Source organism: Meleagris gallopavo, chromosome 1, assembly GCF_905368555.1.
Source record: "Meleagris gallopavo chromosome 1, MGAL_WU_HG_1.1, whole genome shotgun sequence".
Lineage (NCBI taxonomy): Eukaryota > Metazoa > Chordata > Aves > Galliformes > Phasianidae > Meleagris > Meleagris gallopavo.
Window position 1 is genome coordinate 112650872 of NC_139404.1, and position 24949 is coordinate 112675820.

The following is a 24949-nucleotide window of genomic DNA, read 5'->3' on the forward strand; positions in this document are numbered from 1 at the left end:
CAACTTCTTATTTTCTTTTTGTGAAGGTTCATAAATTTTCTTACCTGAAGATGAAAATATGGCTTTTTTTTATTATTAGTTTTCTGCATCTGAGCCTAAAGGAACTGATATTTATTTATTTATTTATTTATTTAGTTAGTTAGTTAGTTAGTTTGCATATGGCAGCAGATAAGAAGTGTACTGACTATATATTTGCCCCCTTTTCTTTTTAAATTAAAAAAAAGTGTTGGAAGTATAAAACGTTTTAGAAATATGCAAGATACTTGTGCAATGAGATCCAATGTATCCAGGCTACAGTTAGAAAGAAATAAAGTATTTTTCTTTGTTAACTCAAAAAATTGGACAGAAAAACAAGGTTAGCCTTTAGAATCCCATAGAGTTGACTGTTGTCTAAAAACATACATGGCATCCACAAGTCACAGTTTCCTTAATCATACAGCACTGAAGGTAAGAACATTCAAATCATGTTCTCCAGGATCATCACCAGTACTACACAGGTTTTTGAAGAGGCCATCCCATACCCTCACATGGCATTTTTGGCTATTATAGTGAGGAGATCATAATTACCAGGTTTCTTGATGCCCTGTATGTTTTTCTGGAGCACCATATTGTGCATTCCACCTTCTTTCCAAGTCTGTTGTCACCTTCATCTTTGACTGGAATGGGTTTTCTAGGACAGCAGAAAACATGATGCTTAATCATGAACTTGGAAACTCTGAATGTGTTTGTTGTCTCTAGCCCTGGTTTTATGTCTTAGTTTCATACAAGTATGTTTGATGCTGGGTAGTTACAGTGCTCAGGTAGCCTCCACGAATAGGGGTGTATGCATTTTGGAGGTATTTTTTAAACACAGTGTAGTATACCTGCAACAGTAACGTCTTCTCATGTACTTTATTATTTTTCTTGCATTAAGGTTTATACATAGTAAAAGTTTTCATTTCCCAGTAAACAAGTTCCTATAGTAAGAACTCCGTTTTCCACTGGCATTAACTGGGATCTGATAGTGAGCATTACAGAGAAAATGAGCTATAAAAAGATACAGGGCTTTTCTTGTGCTCATGATGATGTACTAGAGTCAAGCTTGATGTAAATTGATAAAAAAAATTGATAAAAAAATAGCAATGTAGGAGACTCACACTATGTCGGTCTGCTCACTGTCATCATGCTGGTATTTCTTACAAGGACTGAATTTGGCCTAAACAAGACATTGTCTCACTTTCTGATGATATTGTGGAATATTTAGTAATTAAGTTTGTCCAAATTTGAGATTTCAGCTGTGTTTGCTGTCTGATTCAAGATGGATGCAACCAATATTTCCTGGATCAGAGAAAGTTTAGTAGCACTGAACCCATAAAATGCATCAGCATTGAACTGTAAAATGCTGTCACAGAATAACAACAAATGTCCCTTTGAAGTCAGTGATAAATGTCAGGAAGTCAGCAGTGAGGTCGTCACTACATTAAATGGGGCCAAGTTTCAATTAATTTTTCAAACATGTAAAATTAACCAACCAAAGAAAAAACCTAATGTCCATTTCTGCCTAAGTTCTGTTATCCAAGTCATGATAAATGCTACCAAGATACTCCCAGTAAGACCACGCAGTTTTGCCTCCCTTGTACACTGACCTATGTTGTCAAAATACTTGCTATTTGGGAAGCCTCAGCCTCTAGAAAACTAAAACACAAAATTTACCTCATATTGGATTTGGATCATATTCTTTTTCAAAATGTCTCACATAAATTATTTTTTTTTCTGAAACAAAATGAATTTTTCCAGTGGGAAGCAGTGAGCATGAAGGAAAATACAAGTTCAAATTTTTTGTTTCATTCATCCAAATTTTATTAACACCAAATTTTAACCACATTATCAAAATGAGTCATTTGCCTGACTCTAAATGGGAAAAGAGGAATGGGAATGGGAAAGTATGTGTATACTATTACGTGCACCAGAAAGATCTTTCTTTTTCCCTTTTTCCTACAGTAAGCATTACTTATAGTCAGTTCAGTGGTTTTTATTTCTCTTTTCACATTAGTGAAAAATGTGCAGGAACAGAGAAATTTATTGTGAAAGTATTTTAGAAATACTTAGTAAATAATTTAGAGATAATTTTAAAATAAAGCTAGACCTGTCCATAACTTGTAAATATGGTGATAAACCTTTGCTTTATTGAGACACTAGAAAGTGTTATTTTCCGTTGCTAGACAACTGAATTCACTTTTCAATGAAATAGGTGGGATTTAACAGTTAAAACAGTATGATTATATAATTTTACAAGAAACTCTGAGAAAAAAATCTTTCTTTCTGATTCTCTTTGTATCATTTTGACTTTTAATATACAATTTATTTAGCAGAAGGTCATAAGAAGGACAAAGAAACCTTTAAGCAATGGGTTGATGTGAGCTAGCATTGCCTTCTGCTCCCTGCAGTAATAATGGAAAAGAGATATTCTTTTTATTCTAAATAAAGCAAATTATGCCAGTTAATAAATTTTTCATGCACAGGCAGCTGGGTCATATGGGAACTCCCTCTTGAGAGAGAATTAGAGAAAGAGAACTGAACTTCCAGACAGTGTGTATTTTAAATATGTGTGGAAAGAGAAACAGTCTCTTTTTACTGGGAAAGAGAAACAGTCTGTTTTTATTGGGACTCCTTGTGTTGATGACTGGGGAAGAGTCGTTTGTCGTTTGTTTTGTTTGTTTGTTTTCTTTTACAGTTTTCTGATGTTACTTAATTTGTAATAGTTTGATAGTTATTGCATAGACCATTACTTTCCATACAGAAGTCCAGAAAGCAGAATACAAATTTAAATAAATGGAAAATGATTTTTTTTGTAACAGTCTCTTCTGTTGACAGCTTTTTTAATGGCCACTGAATCTGTACCTGATAATTATGCTATGCATGAGAGATAAGCTAAAATGCCTTAATAGAAGTTAATTTCAGGCTAGGCCTTGTCCTTGCATTCTGTAGAAGATTTTTGAATATGAAAACCCCTGGATAAAAATATCTGTGCAGGATCAGTGTGGTGTCATGTGTGTTGTTAGAATTTGTATGCAGGTGCTGCGGTCGATGAGGTTGATGAACAATAACTGCATATCCAAGTATTCAGGGAAGTGCTAAATTTCTAAGCAATTCACACTCCCATGTGCTCTGTTCAGAAAATCAGCTCTCAAATTACAGCTAATGAGCAACAATGGGTGCATTTGTGGGTATGAACAAAGAGATCAGAGAGGAATTTGCATCATCCAGTTTCAGGCGTATTAAATGCCTGGGATACTGGGCTTACTATGTAGTTACTGGAGGGGGAAGATTTTCCATCTCAAACCTGCATCTAAACTATGCAACAGGTTTGCAGTGTGGTTGGCTGTAGTGCTGCAGCTCCTGACAATGTACATGGAGGTTCCAGCTGTCTTGTGTGTGCGGTGATCTCCACGAGGCTCCCACCTCCTAGGAGCATGGCTGGCTAGCAGGAAAGAGGAAGGTGCTGTGTTTTTGAGTCTTACTCTCATACAGAATTGAGATCTACTCAGAATGCTCAAAGGGACTCTGGAGGTGGTATATTTCAGCCCTCACAGCTGAGATCACATTTGAATTCTGCCCTATTTAGAGTGAAGATCAGTATGGCTTTTAATTGTCCAGGCTGGACAACACAAATACCTTCATAAAAGTTATATGTGTCAGTTATAAATTCCTGGTATGAGACTTCTTTATGACGATTTTGGATAACTAAGCTTTTCTGTGCTTCCCTGGCAGCTGACATCAGGGGTACCTCTGCTGATGGGTGGGTTGTTGTCCCCAGATAAGTGATGATGAGTTCAAGGCTACACTGAAAGTAGGTGGCTTCTTCTTTCATGCCTCTTATTCCCTGTGTTCAGTCTTCTCCAACCAATTAAATATAAATTCGACACTTGTGATGAGCTCATGCTCAGCTCGTGTTCCAGTTAGTTGCTAGCATATGTCATTGTCCTTGTGCTTGTAAAACACTTACATTCTTTCACTGCCTTTACCTATGATTGTGCAAATCTGTGTTCTCACTGCTAGTTGCATAAGTTTTAAGGCGGGAGGAGACCACAGCTTTGATGAATTGACACAGCTTAATGACTGAAGCTGATACACCCAGGAATCCCACACTTGTAGGATACCTGAAAAGTAGCTCTTTCTTGATGGGCTTTGTCATCACAGGTCCTGCCCTTGCCTGCACAGTGCCTGTTACAGAAGACTCTCAAGGGCACCAGGTCTAAAACCACAGAAAGGCTGTTGAGGCTTGGCTGTGGGAGATCCTACAGGAACTGAATCTTATAGTGCAGAAAATAATGGATTTTTAGAAACAGATCTCAAAACAAACTTTAGTTTTACAGTTTTCATACTGTTGTTTTTCAAGAAACTTTATAACTGCAACTTTCAAATAATGAGTTGTATCAAGCACACTCAAGATTAACAATGATAGTGTACCTGTAGTCTTACGAAAGAACTAAGACTGTGTTGGCCTGGTCATCCATCTCCGTTCTGCCGTTTTTTAGGGAAAGGTCCGCCTGGGAGGAACAGACCCCAGCCCCTTTGCGGCCTCAGAGCTGGCTGAAATAAGGGGGTGCTTCCTAACAGCATCTGAAGAAGTCTTTCTGAGAAAGTGCAGCTCAGAAAAGAGACTATTCTGTGCTCATGGGAGGGAGAACTGATGTTCCCCTTTGTCTGAGGGAGAAGATGGGTATTTTAATTGAGGCAAAGTAAAGCTGAGGCTCAGTAAAGCTGAGCTGTTGTTTCCACTCAGTATACCAGATGAAGACTATGTTGGCATGTGCAACCACAGAGCAACATGGAAGTGTGCTTTTGGTTTATGCTGAAGTGCCTGTGAAATCTTCCATGCGAAGTGGCTAGCAATGACAAATATGCTGTCAGCATTTGCTAGGAGCCTATCTGTGCACTCTCCAAGCATAAGGCATATGCAAAAAAAGGCATGGTTTTAATTGCATTGTGGTATTCTCTGTGATCTTGGTGCAGAGACACTTCATCTGGGATTTCTTCTGAGGTGTTAGGAAGGAAGGAGATCAATGGAAGAGCAAAAGGGAAATAGAACTTCAGTTACTGCACACAGCTGTTTGGTCAGACTTACTTGGTAAAAGGAGTTGTACAAGTAACTTTTAAAATAAATCTGAGTGTTCATCTCCAATTATATTAATGTGTCCAGTTGTAAATCTGAAAACACTGTCTTGGTCTCCAAAGTGATTTTATAAACAATTAATCTTGTTCATCCATGATTAATTCAGAAGGAAAAAGTTGAAAGGTCAGCTGTTCCAATATTTTTAGAAATATATTACTAAAAATGAATTAGGTAAGTAGTAGTAACAAAGATTTTTTTTTTAATAGCTTGAATATATATCTGCCCATATTAGATGTGCGTTTTCATAAAGACTGTGTGTATGTAATATAGCTAATCATGTTGTCCGCATAAACTTAGGTTGAGTGAACACTGTACCTTACTTCTTTTTGCTGCTCTTTCTTATATACCTCTTTACAAAACAGTTGAATTGTCTGTCTTCATGTTGCTAGAGGCATCAAGTTTTAAGGCTAATCTATAGCAAGTTCATTTACTTCAACTGTTTAGCCATAAAATATGTCCTGTGCAGCATGTGAAATTATGCCTAACAGTTTTAGAAAAGAAACAAGCATGTGTCTTTACTATATATATATACATATATATCCAAAAGAGCTCTTTTGAAAATTCGTAGTTGTAATTACACAGTCTATCTTATTTTCAGACCTAACTTGCAGACAGAATCTGTTGAATGTGGTGATTTTGTTCATTTTAAGGGTTTGACATATGTTGTGCTCACGAAAGAATGTTTTCAAGTGTAAAAATGTCTCTGAGGAGATCAAAACAAGCCTCATTACCTGTGTAGACTGGCTTTTAAACTGGGTTACATGTTCATGAGCTGAAAAGGCCAGGAGGTATTTTGGAGAGGAAGGTAGGAGGAGAATCGTTCAGGGTGAAGTGGGCACCCTGACATATGCTGAACACTGGAAAGGTTCAGTATCTTACGAGTTTGATCCTCCTGTCTTACTCTTCCCTCTGGTCTGAGAAAGTAGGGTATAATGTGCAAGGCCTATAGCAGAGGTGTTTACAGCTTCATATCTGCCTGTCAGCTGTATTATCCTGGAACGTATCATTCGGTGTTACTACTTCTCATTTCTTCTTGAAATTTATGTAAGTTTTGATTGCATTATTTTACAGTAGGAAACCCCATTCATACTTAATCCCTCACTGTGAGCAACAATAATCAAGCAGTGTAACAAAGACAGTTATTTTCCAGATAAAAGAGTTAAAGCCACATTTGTGGAAAATATATCAGCTTATGTTAGAGGAGGGTAAGGGGGAGTTAAGTTAGGGAGACAGTGGAAGATGAAGGAACAGGCAGGGATATGGTTTAGGTTGTTATTTATTTCTAATCAGACAGTTACTTTAAGGTCAGTGCTAACATAAGCTAGAGCCTGTGAGCATTTTTTTTTTTTTTTCTGTGAATGCATAGGGTATTTCAATAGCCAGTCTCCTTCTCCGGGCTTTTCATTTTTTTGATGTTAAAACAGGTACATGCCTTCTGGAAGCCAGTTCACAGTATGTTTTGGTGAGATGTAGATGAGAATGTGCTTCTCCCTGGCAGATTTACAGTGTGCTTCTGTCACTATGCTTGGCAGGAGCACACCTGGATACCTCATTGTTCTCCAATCATCTGTCTTATGTCTGCCTCAGAAACCATGAATTATTCACATCTTCTTAGAATATTCCTCTGGATTTTGCTTGTGAGACCATCAATATTGTTGCTTTTAAGGTCTGAAAAGTAATTTTAGGGATTTTATCTTATTGCTTCTACAAATGTTTTCCTCTGGTACAGCTTAACCCATCATATGCTTTATATATGTTTTTATTTTGTTCTCTTTTCCCCTCTTCCTTCCTGCCATTTCCACTGAATATATTTCATGAATGTCAATTGATAGCAGTGGGATCATTTAAAACTTAGTCTACCTAAAAACATCTGCTTATCATTTGTGTAACATCTGTGCTGTATAAGTTCAGTGGGATTTTATAGTGGTTCTGAATTTTTACTTTTTGTTTGTGTTTTGCCATTTTACCGCTTGTATTATAAATTTCCCACCAGGTCAATGCTTAGGGTTTCTTTTAGTGTGTGATAAGATCTCTGTATTATTAAGTCTTTCTGAAGGATCTCTCTTCACCCTCATACACCTTTATTCCAAAGCTATATGTGTTATTGTAACTCAGCAGTGAGTACAATTCAGCAGGCCTCGTGTCCAGCAACTGAACTCGGTCTCAAATCCCCTACTGCATGCTTCACATGACACTAAGCTTTGATTTTAATCCCTGTTGTAATGAATCCCACACATACAGGGTGAATTGCATTATATTGTAAAACTGGTTTAACATTTTCTGGCAGAACAGTTTCCCACTGGAGAAAGCTGGGTTTATTGAAGCAGAACAGTTTCACAGGTTATTTTCGGTCTTTAATGAAGGACTTGCAACAACATAAGTTAGGAGGAAGTTTCCATGCAGGCATTTGCTGGGTGTTGTGTTAGGCTATAGACCTTCTGTCCATCCAAACAGTGTAAAGAGGCCAAATTTCATCTAATTATGCAAACAAAAATAAAGGAAAGTTAGAACAAAATGAACTCTGTACTGAGAAGCAATCCTTGGCCATCTGTATGAAGTGGGTATATGCATGCACATTCAGAGTATGTTCACCCTGATGGCTGAACTGTGGGACGTGGTTGGAATGAATGCTTAATGGAGTGTGAGTAATGGAGGTAATTTTTAAAATGTAGCAGTGGAAAGTCTTTCCAATTTGGGCAGACTTTCATCCTATTTATTTCTATCTTTCACATATCAGTCAATTTTATTAGCTTTCAGGTGTTGCTGCCTTTAGGACAGTGACTCAATAATACAAATTAGCAGTTTAACAAGAGAACCTAATTTATACTTTAGAGCAGCATTTAATGGATAATTCCCAGATTAAATCTTATTATCGTTCTGCACAGAGCCCTAGTGAAGTGTGCCTACCTCTGGGAATGGAAAGCAACAATGTGTGAGCACACACAGGATGCTGGGAGAACTCTTGCTTGTCTCTAGCATTACAGGATTTGCAGGGACTACATCTCCCCAGCAACAGGTTGAGAACAGAGTTTGCTGAGCTTTCTTTTTTAATTCTTCTTTTTTTTTTTTTCCCCATCATATCATAAATAATGGAGATGTGGGATTTATTGTTTATTCCAAAACATGGAATGTTTTGGAAGTGAAATTACAAATGGACTTCAGAAGTGACTGTGACAAGTCATGTGAAAAATGCAAGCGTGGTTGGTACACAGTTTTTGGGGCACAGTAATTCTTAGAATCATAGAATCACTAAGGATGAAAAAGACCACTAAGATCATCCAGTCCAACCCCTAATCGATCCCTCCATGCCCTCTGACCTTGTCCCTCAGTGCCACATCCACATAGTTCTTGAAGAGATGACTCCACCATTTGCCTGGGCAGCCTGTTCCAGTACCTCACCACTCTTTCTGCGAAGAAATTTTTCCTAACTTCCAACCTTATACACAATTCCTTTTGCCTGTGGATCATTGGAAGCATTTAGATGACAGGGAGAGGTTATCTGGGCAGACTCTGCTCTCAAATTAATAATCCCTGTCACTATCCAGTAAATGACATGACTTAAGTTGGTACTTACCTTGCTGTAGAAATCTATAATGTAAAGCAGTAGCTCTCAGGTAATTACCTCAGGTTCCCATTTAGTCAGTGGAGAGAAATACGGCCTTCAAAGAAATGATTCATTTGATAATAGATGCCAGCTCTAGGCTGAGATTGTGAAGACATGTTTACAAAGGGAGCCCAGATGCCTGGTTTGGATGTAAAGTTACGGAGTGAGATCAGTCCTGAGCCAACTGTGCCGATTCCTCTCTGCCAGCTGAAAATGGAGCTTTGGGTGACTATGTCAAAGATGGATACTGGTCTGTGTTCACTGACATTGGTCCCAGTGCTTGAATCACCCCGTATTTGAAAGTACTTGAAGTGTGATTTGTTTCCAACTAGGCCTTGCTTTCTCAACTGGAAAAAAAAATGTGCTTACAGAGGTTAGAGGCTGATAAACAGGATTGAGTACAGATTACAATAAGAAAAGATGACTTTGCTTAGGTTTTTTCTTACGGATGTGGATCAAAATTGGAAGTTTAAAAGGCCAGGAAGTAAGTGTACCAGTCCTATCATCTAAAGTCAGTGTGTTGCAAACCCATGTCTTGTAGGTAACTTAACTCTTTTTTGCTGGAAAAAAACAGCATGCATGTGACCCCTAAATTCAGAGACTATGAAAAAACATCCACAGATATATATCTGTGTATGATTTTATGCTTATTTCACCTCTACTTCAAATGCAAAATCCAAAGGACTCAAGGACATGTGATACTCCCTGGAGAATATTGTATTCTTTATGAAATGAATGGTTTGTATTTAGGCTTACAAAGATATAGATAATCCAGGCTTTTTCTTTTTTTTCCTTTCTTTTTTTTCCTTTTTTTTTCCTTTTTTTTTTTTTTCTTTACATAATATATCTAAACATTGCAGAGCAGCTTTTGAACATAAATAATTCTTGTGATGGAACCAATATATGCAGCACAATTCACTACATCCAGTTAGGTTCAGAATCTTAAAAATAAAGCCTTTGAGGGAAAGAACTGTAACAAACAAACAATTTAAAGGATTTAGTCCCAGCTATTTGCTAAGAAGCCTAACATTCAAATTACAATAGAACTGCAGGTTAATTAAGCAAGTAAGCTGGGGTAGTAAGAGGACATATTGCTAGCATTTTATGTAGCTGTAAAGACAAGCTTCATGACCTTCACTACAAATGTTACCTGATTGTGAAAAAAAAAAGAAAAAGAAAAGAAGTATTAGAAATCCTTATAAAATGTACTGCAAGAATTGATGTGATGTATTAGTAGCATATTAGCATAGCAATACTGGACAAAATTACTAGAAGAAATAAAGTATTTCTGGAAACTGGAAATATACATTAAAACGTTAGAAATATTTTTGATACTTTCATGCTGAAGAAGAGAAATAGCACACAGAATAGCAAGCTAACGCATTCATTCCCAACTGGGAATGCAGTGGATAGCAGACCAGATTTAGAACTCATCTATGCCTTTATACAGAAGACGACTCAACCTCAGGCAAGAAAGTTTATTCTTTTTCCTGATCTCATCTGTCAATGCTTCCAAGTTCTTTTTAGATTTTCTTGCTGAAAACCTAACTCCTGAAATTCTCAGCATAAATTCGACCAAAAAATTGGAAATTTTCAGGGAGTATTATTATTTTTCTCAGTGTCTGGAACCCAAATTCCTAATTCAACAGACACTAGCAAGCATGTTTTGTATATTTCTTCTGGGTGAAGAAAAACACCGGTATTTAGTGAAAAATGGACAGACAATGAATGGAATTAATTGTGTAAGTGAATACATGGAAAATAAATCACTGGAGACAGTAAATGTAAGGAAGACAAATGGGCAACAGCATACAGTATGTTTTGAAATAAACCCAGTTTTATGGTATTTGTTATATGGGGAAATGCCTCATTCTGAGGTACTGAAAAAAGTATTATTTCAGTTGCCATAAGCTGCAACATGACCTTTAGCAATGGCTGAGAACTGAACCACGATGCAGGATGTTTAAGGCAAAGCAAAGCTTCCCTGTCTTGAATCAACGCTAGGTCAGGCACCATCTGCTTCTGTATGGAGAACATACATATGCCACAGGTGGAGGAAAGCAAAAGTTTAGGCATTGATGGGAATTTCTATAGGTGAGGCCTAGATTTAATCTCATGTTTAACTTCATTTACAGATATTGTTTTCTGAATCACAGCACAAGCTGTTGGACTCAGTTTTTTGTTCTTCAAATTGGAAATGTTGCCACCAAATAGAAAAGGTAGTGGAGACAACAAAGTAAAATCATTATGAAGTATTAGATTGTACAGTTAGAATGGGAAGCTACCAGTAAAGGAACTTCACTATTTATTACTCACTTAGTTATTTGCACTGCCAGCTTTTTAGAAACTTTTATTTCTTCTGTGTTCCGCACTTCCTAATGTTTAATTTTCAAAGAAATCACTATTTAAAAAATACACTGATTTTCTCAAGGAAGAGTGACTTCAGTGCTGTGGGGGCATCATGATGAGCAGGAAATCTGTAGATTAATTTAAACATGAAGCCAGCTCAAAGTCCTGAGTAAACTTCATCGGATACCAGAAAGCAGCCTGGTTACTGAATGAGGATACAAACACTGTTTGTAAAAGCATTGGTTTGGTGGTTTGTTAAATGCATTTGCAGCACAACGTGGCTGTCCCAGATAACTTCTAAAGAGGAGGATCAAAGTGAAAAACAGAAAAAAAATTCTAAGCAACATTTTTAGTGATCTGCTTGCTTTCTTCTTCTTCTGAGTATAATAGGCTTTTTTTTTTTTTTTTTTTTTTTTTTTTTTCTGTCTCATTTGTGTGTGTTTTCCCTTGTGGGTGAAGGTTGTATATAAAAGTGATTTAATTGGCAAGAGAAAAAAATAGTTCACTTTTAAATTCCTGGAACTTTAAAGAAGTTATTTATTTAATAAAGGACAGTTAAATAAAATTAATTCAAACTTTCTACCTACTTTTTAATCTCTTATAAAATCAATTGAATTAATCGAACTAAGTAATAATGACACATTTAATTTGAAATATTTTTAGGTTACTCATAATTGATTTCAAGACATTGACTGATTGCTGTAAAAAAGCTTGGTTTTAAGCAGCTGACAAGCTGATGACAAGCACTAATGGATTTTGAAACTGAGAATGTGAATTGGTGAAGGGATTTTGTCAGAGGAAAATTCATGTTTCTCTTATGAAAAGTAAATGACAATGAAGATGTATGCTGCATCTCTGAAAACACTCTGAAAACTGACTTTTAGACTTTTTGGCAGGAAGTATAATGACATATAAGTACAACAGCTGTGCTCAAAAAACAACAGATTTAAGTTTTAGTCACTTGTGTCACTACTAATCTACAAGTATGAATCCACCAAAAGTGTGTGGGCTAATTAAATTTACAGGAAGAAAACAAGCACAAATGCTAGCGTAAGCCCAAATCAACTCTTTAGGGCAAGAAATTCCTCTGCTACTAACAATCCAAGACGTGACTGTCCTTAATTAAGGACTCAATTCTCAGTTAAGGTGTTGGACACCAGTTTTAAGTAACTTTTACTTTCCTGGACATACCTGTGGTTAGGTCATGAGTATCTGTAAAGACAGAACATACTTACATTATTCTAGTACTTCAGTTCTTATAGGAGAACAAAATAAACGTTTCAGTGTCCTCGAAGTAAACTGGATCTGTACAGTAAGTTCATGAAGTCTGGTAGAGTAATAATAAAGCTATTTGATGATCTGCAGTAGTGGTGAAAGAATTCTAGATTTTCATTAGATGTCTTGAACAGAAGAGAGAAGCTGATTTTAACTGTAAGGGAATATAATATTAAAATACAGAGTATTTTGTGTATGAAATAAAAAATAACTGAAATCTAATATTTCATAAAAGAGTTGACTGTGGTGTATGTGTGCAGGGCTGAGTTTTGTGTGGTCAATATAGCTTCCTGCCAGGACAAATTAAAGCAGGGGGAAGGAAATGACTTGAGGCATAAAAGACATCCTCAAACATTTTTCATTTTGATAAAACCATTAAAATTCTGAATGTGGTCCTGTTCAGCACAGTCATCCACAAAGAGCTTGAAGATGAAAATGGAACTTCTTTATTTTTGCTTCTAGCATGTCAGTAGTTGTCTATTTTAAAGAAATAAAGACTAGGCATTAATATATCTAGAAAGAGGTAGGTAATTTTCATAGAATCGTAGAATTATAATATCACCATGGTTGGAAAAGACTTCCAAGATGATCAAGTCTAACTGTCCCCCTGCTACCAGTATTTTGCCACTAAACTATGTCCCTTAGTACTATGTCTAAACACTTCTTGAACACCTCCATAGATGGTGATACAACCACCTTTCTGGGCAGCCCATTCTAGCATCTGACCACTCTTTCAGAGAGGAATTTTTTCAAATATCTACCCTGTACCTCCTTGGTGCAACTTGAGGCCATTCTCACTCATCCCGTTGCTGCTTACAAAGGAGAAGAGGGTGACCCCCACCTCACCACTACCACTTTTCAGATAGTTGTATAGGGAAATAAGGTTTTCTCTGTGCCTCTTCCAAACTAAACAATCCCAGTTCTCTCAGCCACTCCTCATAAGACTTGTGCTCCAGACTCCTCGCCAACTTTGTTACCCTTCTCTGGACATGCACCAGGCCCTCCGTATCTTTCTTGTATTGAGGGGCCCAAAACTAAACACAGCACTTGCAGTGTGGCCTCACCAGAGCTGACTGAGTACAGGGAGATGATCGTCTTCCTGCTCCTGCTAGCTACACTATTTCTGATACAATCCAGGATGCCATTGGCCTTCTTGGCCACCTGGGCACACTGCAGACTCATGTTCAGCCATCTGTCAACTAATGTTCCAAGGCCCATTTCTTCCATACAGCCTTCCAGCCACTTTGCCCCTCGCCTGTAGTATTACATGAGGTGATTGTGGCCAAAGTGCATGACAAATCCTCAAGGGCTCTCCCAGCATTCTTGTCAAATCTGTGCATATTTCTGTAAATACACGTGCATATAAAGACGTGCATACAGTTTTACTGGATTGGTGATTCTCAGTTCATAAGGTAAGAGGTTGATAATGGGAAAGTAACAGTGTCCAGTGATAAAGCACTAATGATGTTTAAGGAGATAAACAAGGAGTTGTTCAAATCTGACATTGCTGGTTCATTGGAATCTAGAACAGCTGTTAATTATATTAGTATTCCTTTATCTAACATGAAAAAGGAACATCTGATATAATCAATTACTGGGTTTCCTTTTTTTTTTTTTTTTTTAAATAACCACCTACCACTAGTAGATCTGATTTTGTTATTAAGACACTCAAATTTTGATTCCACAGAATACTGCAGAAATTCAATATCCATTGATTCTTCATTTTTTGCTACTGAACGTCAGTCTGTTTCTACTAATGTGGTCCTGAATACTGTCCAACTCTTTTTGCCTGAGATTTTAATCTTTCCGTTTCCTGACAGTTATTCTCTTTTTTTCTGTCACCATTTGATGTCATTGGCATAAGATGTTTGTGCAAAGGTTCTTAATACCTTCTGTTTCAGAATCACTTTATAAGTGACTACTCAAGTAACTATCAGGAAGTGATTTTCTTTCATCAACTAATTGACGTTTCACCTTGTTTTTACTAGCCTTGCAATTCTTTTATGAATTTCTATTTTCTCAAACTTGTCTTCCGTTAAACATGCCTTTTTTTTTTTTTTTTTTTTTTTAAATCTGTCTTGCACTGGTGAATTCTAGTCAGCCAGAGCTTAGGTACTTGAGGCATTGTCAAATGCTGACATTCAGAGAGACTAAATCCATTTCATTTCTTTGCCTAGAAGTTCAGTTATCTTCTCAGAGGAGGATACCAGGTTAATCTAGTGCAATCTTCTTTTCACAAACTCGTGATTCATTTTGTTCCATTTTCCATTTGCCTTCATATTTGAAAGCCTAAAACCAAAGCTATATAACAAAACAAATTCAACAGTGAAAATGAAGTGGAGAAATGACTTTAGATAGTGCCATAGCAGCATATAAAATATAAGACTCTGGATAATGTAAATTCAGGCTTCTTCTAAATGTATGTCGCATCCTATATGCACAGTAATAAAATGGTTAAAACTAAGGCATGTCTTTAATCTCACATTCCCTTTGATTCCTGTGATGTACAGAACAGACAGAGAAGCCAAACGTTAAGGCTGCTCTCTTTCTCCTTCCTCCTTCAGTAGCTAGAGTATGTTCTTTTAGATTTTGTAGTTAGTTTGTGTCTCAAAGGGGAAATCTGCTGTGTAGTCATGTATTTCTCTTTGTCTTCTATCTCTCCTACAGAGCTGATAAGCATTTTCTTGCCAATAAGGGTATCCTTAGAATATTTGCCATCAAAGTTCTCATTAAGTCTCTCCTAGGTATGACTCCTATCAGATGGATAGGAAAGCAAATATAATGAAATACAAAATAACATTTAGGAAAATAAAGATTAAACAATCAACATATTTTACAATTTTTCAACTATGTTGTAAATATTTATTTAAAGACAGTAATACAGAGCTTTGCTGACATTTTTGCTGCTACTATTGCCTGGTATTATGGTTTATTCTAACAACAACAACAACAAAAAAAGACTTTGGCAACATTAGCCCAAGGCTAAGTGACTTTGTAGAGAAAACAAATAAAAGAATCTGGTTGGGAAAGAAAATCATACTCTATTTTCCCCTGTTGTTGAAACACAAAATTTTGCAAAGCTGCAACTGTTTCAACAAGGCTTGCAAGATAGGAAAACTTCCATGTTTCAAGGTGCTCTTATCTCTGCTGGCGAGGAGAAAGTGGGCTCCAGTCAAACTAAGTGAACCTTTTCGATTTGTTATTTCTGTATATAGTTATTCTGTATATAGTTATTTTGCAAAAATCAGTCAGGAAAATTTAATTCCAGTGAGAATAAAGGAATAACAAAGAATAAAATTAAAAAGAAAAAGGAGTAAAATAAAAATAAAATGGAACGGGCTGCTCAGGGAAGCACTGGAGTCGTCATCCCTGGATGTGTTCAAGAACTGAGTGGATATGGCACTGAGGGTCATGGTCAGAGGGTGTGGTGTGATGGGTTGGTGGTTGGACTGGATGGTCTTAGTGGTCTTTCCAACCCTTATGATTCTAAATTGTGTAAATAAACTGCTTGTTATCAGTTCTCTTCAGCAGCAACTGGTTAGGCTTTCTGGAGATGAGTAGCGGGTTATCCATCACCTTCTCTTTAAGGCAAGCATAGGAAGACAGTTAATGCTGACAGCCTGCCAAAGGTCCTTAGGAACCTGCTTAGTATATGCCCTACTTTGAACGTGAAAGTGAGCTGTCAGTGTCGTCTTTTTTTTTTTTTTTTTTTTTTTTTCCCTCTGGTCAATACTTAGTAGCTCTTGGGAAGAGAGTAGCTTTTAGATACTAATTTTCTTTAATGCCTGATATATTTGGTTTGGTGAGTCTGCTCCTGAAGTGGGTGGGGTTTTTGATAGTTACAGTGCACTAGGCATTGATCCATTTAAAAGGGTATCATTTAATATTCTCAGAGATCTTTGAGGTAGTTTGTTTCTATCTCTCCATTTGCCATTTGATGTAAGCAGAGTGCAGAGTACTGTGTACACAGTACAAGGACACAGCCAAGCCTTGGCTTTGTGGAGAATTATAACCTGCAGTTTGTATACAAGCTGGAAGGTGAGGATATGCTGAAATGGGGAGTGCAGAAGGAAAAATATGTGTTTCTCTACTGGGAGAAGTTGTGCAATTAAGCAACTTGTAAGTCTGCTGGTACACTTAGAAGCTGTGCTGGGTTAAATAATAAGACAAGCAGTGGGTACATTCATGCTCAGTTCCCATTGCCAACGCATCAGAGCATTTCCCTGAGAGGACTGTGCTCTGTGTTCTTTGTGCCAAGTAGAAAACAGAGCAAGTGGGGGGCATTTGGATCTGGCTGTAAGGTCTGGCCTAGCCCGGGTCTGTGTGTCCTTTAGCCTCGCTGAGGCCCTTGCCTGTGCTCAGTCCTTGGCTGCATAGTCGGGCCTGCAAGGCGCATGTTCTGTCCAAACTAAAGAAAAGTGATCGAGTTGCTACAAAAAAGAATGTAAAAACATTCAATACTGACAACTGCATTTTATTAATTCTTAGTATAGCTCTCAAGCATAAGCCCAACACTGAGCAGTTGTTTGGAGCAGTATGTCAGTATTTCCAGTAACTGGAAACTTTCTTTGCACCTTTTGACCTACTTCGTAGTGAAGATTTATGTGTCCATTTACAGCTAGAGTCTCACCTTGTTTTAAATGAAAAAAAAATGTGAGATTGCTTTTAGATCTTTGCTTCTTAGCTCTTTGCTTTTAGATATTCTTGTTGTTTTAGGTCAATGAAAAGGGAAAAAAAATGGTTCTGAAATGTTTGTATGATTAACAGTTTATCAAGTTGTCTTGTTTAAAGAAATAAAGAACTCATATTTAAAGATATAACTGTAGGCATGTCTTATTTGTACACATTTAACTTTCAGATCAGTAGGATTACTCATATACTCATCATGCATGTAGTAGGCCATTTGATGATGGTAACTGGTATACTGGTGTAGTGCTGCTCCACAAACTGGTTTTAGAAAAGAAGAAAACATATGCTTAGATAGTAAACCAAGGAAGATACACGTCCTGCTGTTTTATGTGTTCTTCTTAATGCTTTACCTTCTGCCTATTCAGTAGCAGTGGTACATTCAGATTTTATTAGATCCCAGACAATCTTGCATATCAATTTTTCCATTGGCACTCCCTGATTGGAGTAGAATTCTTCGCAAAGCTTTCTATTGAGATACATGAATGTTAAAACAAAATGAGCTATTAGTGGTATGGGAGCTCAAAGGGACTGTAAAGCTGCAAGCCCCTTCTGTTAGTTGTTTTATTATTCTGTCTTAATTACACTGTATATGTGGGAGAGTCCTTTTAGCAGTTACATTTAGTGAGTCATTACCTTGTTTGGTTCAGGATTTGTAAAGATGCATCCAAGAGCCAGCTATATTTAACAAAGATGATATCATAGGAAATATTACGTGAAAAAGGATTTCTCATAGTGAAGTTTCGTGCTTATGATGTTTGGATAGCTGACTTTTCTTAAATTTCTTATGTTAGTTCATCTACCCCAAAAGACTGGTTCTTAACCCAGACTTGAAAACACGTCTCAAAGTAATTCGATCTCTGTTAGCTGCAATCAAATTTAACCTTAAATGTAAATGGACTTTGGTCAGTCGTACGTCCTTTAAGAATTAACTTATTGCTATTCCATTAATTCTTTGCAGAGAGGTAAACGTATGACCCAGAGTCAAGTGAATTCTCTAATGATACTGATTCCTCAGGGTTAAAATGTAGTAGAACGACCTCTTTGTAATACACTTTATAGGTTTTGTACCAAATCTGTAATTTTAAGCTTGACTGGCAGCTTTTCTTTCGGAAATCTATCAAATCAGGATTTGAAGATCTGGAGAGAACACAAAGACCCAAAATATTTGTTGGGCATTTCCATTTTTTGTGTGCAATTTCTATTTGAAACTTGCTATTATTATATATTTATTATTGTGGTTTTTCATTTGTTTGTTTATTTTATTTTATTTTTCCTGGATTAATGGTTACCCACTATTATAGATTTCTTCCTACATATACATTTCCATATAGTAATTCCATCTTAATATTCCCTTAACAGACTCAATAAATTTGGGTGCAGTTAAAAATGGTCAAAAATAAAACAAGTGTTCAAAACTTTTCTCATGAGTGAGATTCAGATAGGACAGAGCTGTCCAGTCTCCAATTTTAGAGATGACTTTAACTCTTAAGAATAATGAATCTGATCCAGTGGCTGGCTGATACTTCTTTTTTGTGGTGTGATTGTATATGTCCTGTCATGTGTTTGAGCACACATTTTTTCATGTGTCAGAGGATGATTACATTTGTCTTCCCTGGAGGTGTTCAAGGCCAGGTTGGATGGGGCCTTGGGCAGTCTGGTCTAGTATTAGATATGGAGGTTGGTGGCCCTGCCTGTGGCAGGGGGGTTGGAGACCTTGAGGTCCCTTCCAACCTGGACCATTCTATGATTCTGTGATTCTGTCTTTATGTGATTGATGCCTCCACCATATGAATGAAGGTGAAATTCCATGTCACTTCAGATGTTTCTCTTTAAAATAGTTTTTATACTGATCTTTGCAATTCCATTTATGAAATGGCATTACTATATTAATGCTCTGTGTAAAAAAAGAAAAAAAAAAGAAAAAAAAAAAGACTGGTGCAGACTAGCAGCAAATTCTGAGCTTTGTATTAATTTCGTAATTGTCTAATCTGAAAATGTATACATCTATTACGTATAACTCCATATGCATCCAAACACATATCTATGAAAGGAGACTGCATAAAGAAGAAAATTTGACAAATGTCACATTTATTTTATTAAAGAAACTCCTACTGGCTTCTACAGCACAGGATCAAAGTTTCAGTGATTATGGAAATCATGGAATTCATTCCTATTTCCTTACATTTTATTAGTTTTTAAAGTTTACTAGTATTCAATAAATTAGAAATAATATTTTTTCTAAAACTCTTAAATATAATTATTACTTGATATTCCCACAAATATGTTCTTTTGCAGTTCAGGAAGAGTAAGAAAAGAACTACATTTATTGCTGCATCATTACTTTTTACTTAAAGATAAGTCCCTTTGAATAAGGTAGATTAGTTTGTTTGCTTGGATTCCAGCCCAGTGTCAGCATCAATTTTTGAGTAATTGTAACAGAACTGATTACTATTTTACGGTATCTTACAGTCCTTGTCTTAGATGTATTATCAAACTGAGCATTTGCAAATTGCTTTCTGTTTGCAACTTTGGACTGTTTAATGAATTAGGAACAAACCAGCAAATTTTTGGCAAGCATTGTAGAGCATATTCTTCTGTGTATGGAGTTTTGGGGGTGAGGAGTAAGGGAGGGGAGCAGTGGAGAGTACTCAACTGAGCACCATAACTCATTGTCTGGAAAGTCCTGATTTGTTCTGTTTCAAGAGATTATCAGCAAGTCTGAGATAGAGCAATTCAATTTACTCTAATCTTAATGGTCAGTTTAACTGAATTAAGCCTTATCAGTGAGATGTATTCAAGAAGGTTTAATTTCACTGCAGACTGGAGCAATCACTCTAAATGTGATCACATAAGAATTCACAGGGTAAGCAGTATGGGGCTTCAGTCCTGCATGAGAGTACTGGAAAAAATATTCAGGGGATTCGGGATCAAACTAGAGCTCCAGAATGGATCACCACTTTCTGCACGCTTGTACTTTCGGTCATACTTTTACTTTCTTGGCACAGAATATAGTAATATAGTTATGGGATCAGAGTAACAGCACTGGGAAAGTAGCACCAGTATTCTGAAGTGTATTCTATAATTTGCTGTTGCAGTAATTTTTTTTTATTTATTATTTTTTTATAAATAACTTAAAGTTTTACTAAAAACATAATATACATGTTAGCTCCAATTTTCTAATAGAGAAGCTTATTTTTATTTTGTTAAAGTAGGACTACAATGGGAATGCAGAATGGTCAGAAATGTCAAGCAAAAGAATAAGAACAGAAGACAATGAGAAAAAAAGTCCAAAAATCAGGAAAGAGATTTAAGGGTCTGTATTTCCAAAAAAATAAAGGAAAAAAAAGCAATGTTATAGACTGAAGCTTAGGGGAAATATATGTGCTTTCCTTACTTCAAGTGCACTGCAGAAGGGCACTGGTTTACATCTTATTTGTCTTTCCCAAGCAGCATAGGAAGTCCTTACAGTTAAACTGAGCCTTTAAGGATCCTCAGCATGGGTCCATATTTCTTAGGGGTCTGATTACAATTCATCTTGTCAGGGCTGTTCCACTGAAAAACACACAGTGAGAGCACCTTAATATACAGAGGGTGGTGACACTCTGGAACAGGTTGCCCAAGGAGGTTGTGGATGCCTCATCCCTGGAGGCATTCAAGGCCAGGCTTGATGTGGCTCTGGGCAGCCTGGTCTGGTGGTTGGTGACCCTGCACATAGCAGGGGGGTTGAAACTAGATGATCACTGTGGTCCTTTTCAACCCAGGCCAATCTATGATTCTATAAAATACTCTGGTTCTTGTCTTAGCTGGCATTAGAAAGTGTGGGAAAAGTAAGACAGTACTTTTAAGAGATGGTATGCAAAGGATAGTGCATCAAAGATTTGTGGATTTGGGGAGCATGAGGAGGTTGAAGTGATGGTTTCACTCAGAAGCTGCCCCAGATGTTTCCTTGTAGTACTGAAAGGGAAGTGTAAATGGAGCACAGTCAAGAGACAAGGAAGAAAATGGGATGCAGGAGAAGGGACCATCAGTAAGGACTGCCTGAAGAAGTCTGCAGAGCTCTGCCACTGCACAAAGAAGCATGAGGTGGCAGAAGTGTTTTGCATGAGAAAGCAGCATGAGAAAGCAGAGACAAGAATATTTTGTAACAGTTCTTACTACTTAACTTGACTAATTATTCTACTATCCTAACTCCGTGTGAACATCAATTTGCAGTACGTCAAGATTAGAAAACTCAACAAAACTGTGGTTTATAAATTTATCAGAAATAATTACATCAGGCAGACAATATTTATATCTCAAGCTTTTCTGACAGTTGTCTGCAGATAAGGTTGACCTTTTTGGCAATTTGGTACCCTGGGAAGTTGACTGTTCTGTGGAGTGGGTTTGAGTGGAGATAGGGATTTAATAACGTTTCTTTTACTTTATCACAACACCAGCTGACAATTGGACAAGCTTCAGTACATTATCCTATATCTGATAATATCTTTAGTTGCTATGTGCGCAGTTTAAATTCAATATGTATGGTCTTCCAGGGCAGAAACTGCTTTTTATCTCCATTCAACCAAATAGTCATCATACTGCTACAGTAATAGCAGTCCTTGAGCATTCCTGAGGAACTGAGTCAAAATGTATATAATTATAATGGTGAAATAATGTTGGAAAGAATTAGGATCAAACGGATCTTTGTTGTACCTTAAATTTTAGGTATATTACTCATGAAAACACCCCTGGCTTCAAACACTTATTTCTCATCTATTTCTAGACCAGTTTTCAGGCACATTACAGCAGGAAGCACAGTAATAGCTCACCAACACATAAAGTTTGTCATCCTCCAACTTCGGGTGGATGAAAACCTCTGCAACAGATACGTGATTTCTTTTTATGTTTTATTACAGCTGTGTGGCAAAATTTATACATTTTGATTTCCTAACTTAATGAGGCAGTCTTTTACTACCACAAACAAGACATTCGATTGAATAGACGCATTCAGGGTAGGCTTACGTAGAGTATCATTGGATACTCCAAGCTGTGAATGTATGAAAGAATTGTACATGGAAAAATTACAGCCGTCTAATGTAAAGTGCTATATTTTTGGGTCATTTGAGATGTTTTCAGGGTCTGCAAATATGCTATGGCAGTAATGATCTTCTGTTTTCCTTTCCCATCTTCCTTTCCAGGAAAAAAAAAAAAAAAAGAAAATGTTATTACAGCTTGCAACTTTTAAGAAAATAGTGTTTTTAAATCAGTGTATTTCCTTGGCAGACTGTGGCTTAACTTGATAACTCTGGGAAGAAGTTAGGCAGAAGAATATAAACTGGACAGCAGGCTGCTGAAAATAGAATTCTGTGGTTCAAATATAGACATGTAGAAGTCTCCAAACAAATGGACAACAGGGTTATGTTAAAATTATGTGTATCTACGTGTATATGCAACAAATACAGGATACAAAAGTATACAAACAATATTTAAAAACATAGAATAGATTTATTTGTATACATTTATAGTAATGCATACAGGCATGCTCTCAGTGCTCCCAAAGGCCCCTTGAGTACAATACAGGCAAACAGCTATTCCTCCAGAGTGCAACACAAAGCAGTGCAGGTGTTGACTTTTGATCTTGAAGCAAAATCAATTTCCAGTAGAGTTTTGCCTTTGACCTCAGTTGAATCAAAATTTTATCTCTGATATGATCAGTGTATCATTTCAGGAAGCCTTTGCTTTTTTAAAAATTATTATCATGTTTTTCTTTGTACCTCAGCTCTTGCTATTCTTTTTCTAATCCTGGATTATCAATAATCACTTCAACCTGAAAAAAATGTGAATCTTTATCTAAAATCCATTCAGTAGTAGCAAGTCTCAATTATAGAAGAGTATAACAGATTTCCTTTTAGGAGGCTTCTTCTCACCAGCTGTTTGTATGGACTATATATATTCTCTGTATAAACTCTAATTTTCTTGCAAAAGCATGCAAGTTTCTCATCTGTGTTCCAAATAACTTAGGGAGGGGAGGATAAACAAGATCTCCCCTCAGAGCAAACCACCTACGTGGTATTTGCTCTTCAGTGGCTGAGTTCTCTGCAACAGCATCTGATTTCTCAGAGCCTCCATATAACACACTCCTTCCCAAAGTCTATCCCTTGGCTGAGGTTTCAGCAGTGTAGGAGACTATGGCAATCATGGCAAAGTGAGAAGAGCTGAAAGCACAGTATGTACAGGGTGGAAGAGATGGTCCCGAAGTGCTTTGGGCAGCCCTTTGAGTCTGTGAGGTGGAAGAAGGCCAGAGAACAATAACTGGTATCCAAAAAATATGGCTGTCCAAAACCAGGAGTCCCAGATAGAGAAAAGGTCCAAAGCTGAGTTACAGTACATCAATTAAGACTTGCTTTTACCAACAGCTGAAAAGCTTTGGATATGTGCCAAACAACAACAAAGACTCATGAAAAGTAACAGCTTTGATAAAATAAGTGTTTTCACAAGTGCTTTCCTAGATGAGGCCTTATATTTCTCTAGTAGAGTAGAGGTAGAAGGAACTGTTCTTTGCAGTCTACTGTTTTCCAAAGTGATTGAAAACAACTTCTGTAGGACTTAGTAGGTTGTAGTGATAATTGCAATTTCTACTTCTCAACTAAAATTAAGAAATTCAGCAACATGCTCTGACTTGTGCTAAGATCCTTTTCCTCTGTACTCTCTAACCATCCATTTTATTGTGAATTACTAATTTATGTTATTAAGTAGGCTTACTCCTATTTTTTTCTGTTTAATTTCTTATTGCTTTTCATATCCTTGTTGAATTCCTTTAAGTTCTGAAGGTCTTGGGAATAGACAGTCTGCTCCTGGGTTTCTGAAATACTTGATTCTCCAATGTATGGTTGCCACAGAGATCTCCATGTTATAACAGTTACAAGGAGTAAATATCTGTATCATATGGGGATGATCACAACTTCCCTATTTACAATTACTTACTGAGCTTGTGCTATGCTGGAATAAGCTTGCCATCAAGTATGTGTTCAGTCATGCAGTTTCTGCTGAACTTTGAAAAACAGAAAGAAGGAAAACATGCAACCAAAAGCTTGCTGTTCTGCTCATAAGAGAAGTTAGAAATTTCATCTCTGAGCCTTGTAGAAGTTTGTCAACTGACCTGAAAAGCTCTCAGCCCTCTGTATGTACCAAGACATTCCCAGTACTATAAATGACTTATTGTGGAGAAAGTGCCCAGGTTGCATCTTGTGCATACAATTAAGAAGTTTTTATCTGTTCTCTTTCTTTCTGTGATTGCTTGAATACTTCCAATAGCTTAATTTAACTGGCTTAACTGAACACTGCTCTTCAGTAACTTCTGAATTCAGGGTTGGGCTGCTCTCCTAAAAGATGCTAAATGATTAAGTCTTGGTCCTGAATAAGACGTGAAATGATCTTCAACTTCAGTGTTTCAGCTAAGTGGGCTGTAGTAAATGAAGACAGTCTGAGTATGTTTTGGTGAGAGAAACAAAGCAGAACAAAGTTAGGTTCAAGCTGGAGCCTATTTGAATTTATTTATTTGATTTTCACTTACAGCTTAAGAGAAAAAGAGGTTCGTATTTTGAACAGACCCATTTATGAATATGCGTAGTACATATGATGCAGTCTGTCAGCACTGTTTGTCAGTTCCACCATGAAACGTGGAGTGGGTTACGGAGAAGATATTCTCCTTCCTAGGAGAACATTCCTGTAGACTTCTGCATATTTTTTTAGAGGTGTCACAAAAGAAAGCTTTCCCAACATGCAGACATCTCCATCATGTGAGATCAATGCCAACATGTGTTTTTTGTTGTTATTTAGCACCTGCATTTCCAGAGCACTACTTCTATTCTTTTTCATTTGATGGTAACAGACCAATT

The 24949-nt window shown here is 36.9% G+C and overlaps 1 protein-coding gene across 15 annotated transcripts in view; it reads left to right on the forward strand.

The window, feature by feature from the left end:
* Window positions 1–24949, forward strand: part of DMD (dystrophin) — a 1154126-nt gene that overhangs the window by 192405 nt on the left and 936772 nt on the right. The gene's annotated exons all lie outside the window — the stretch shown is intronic.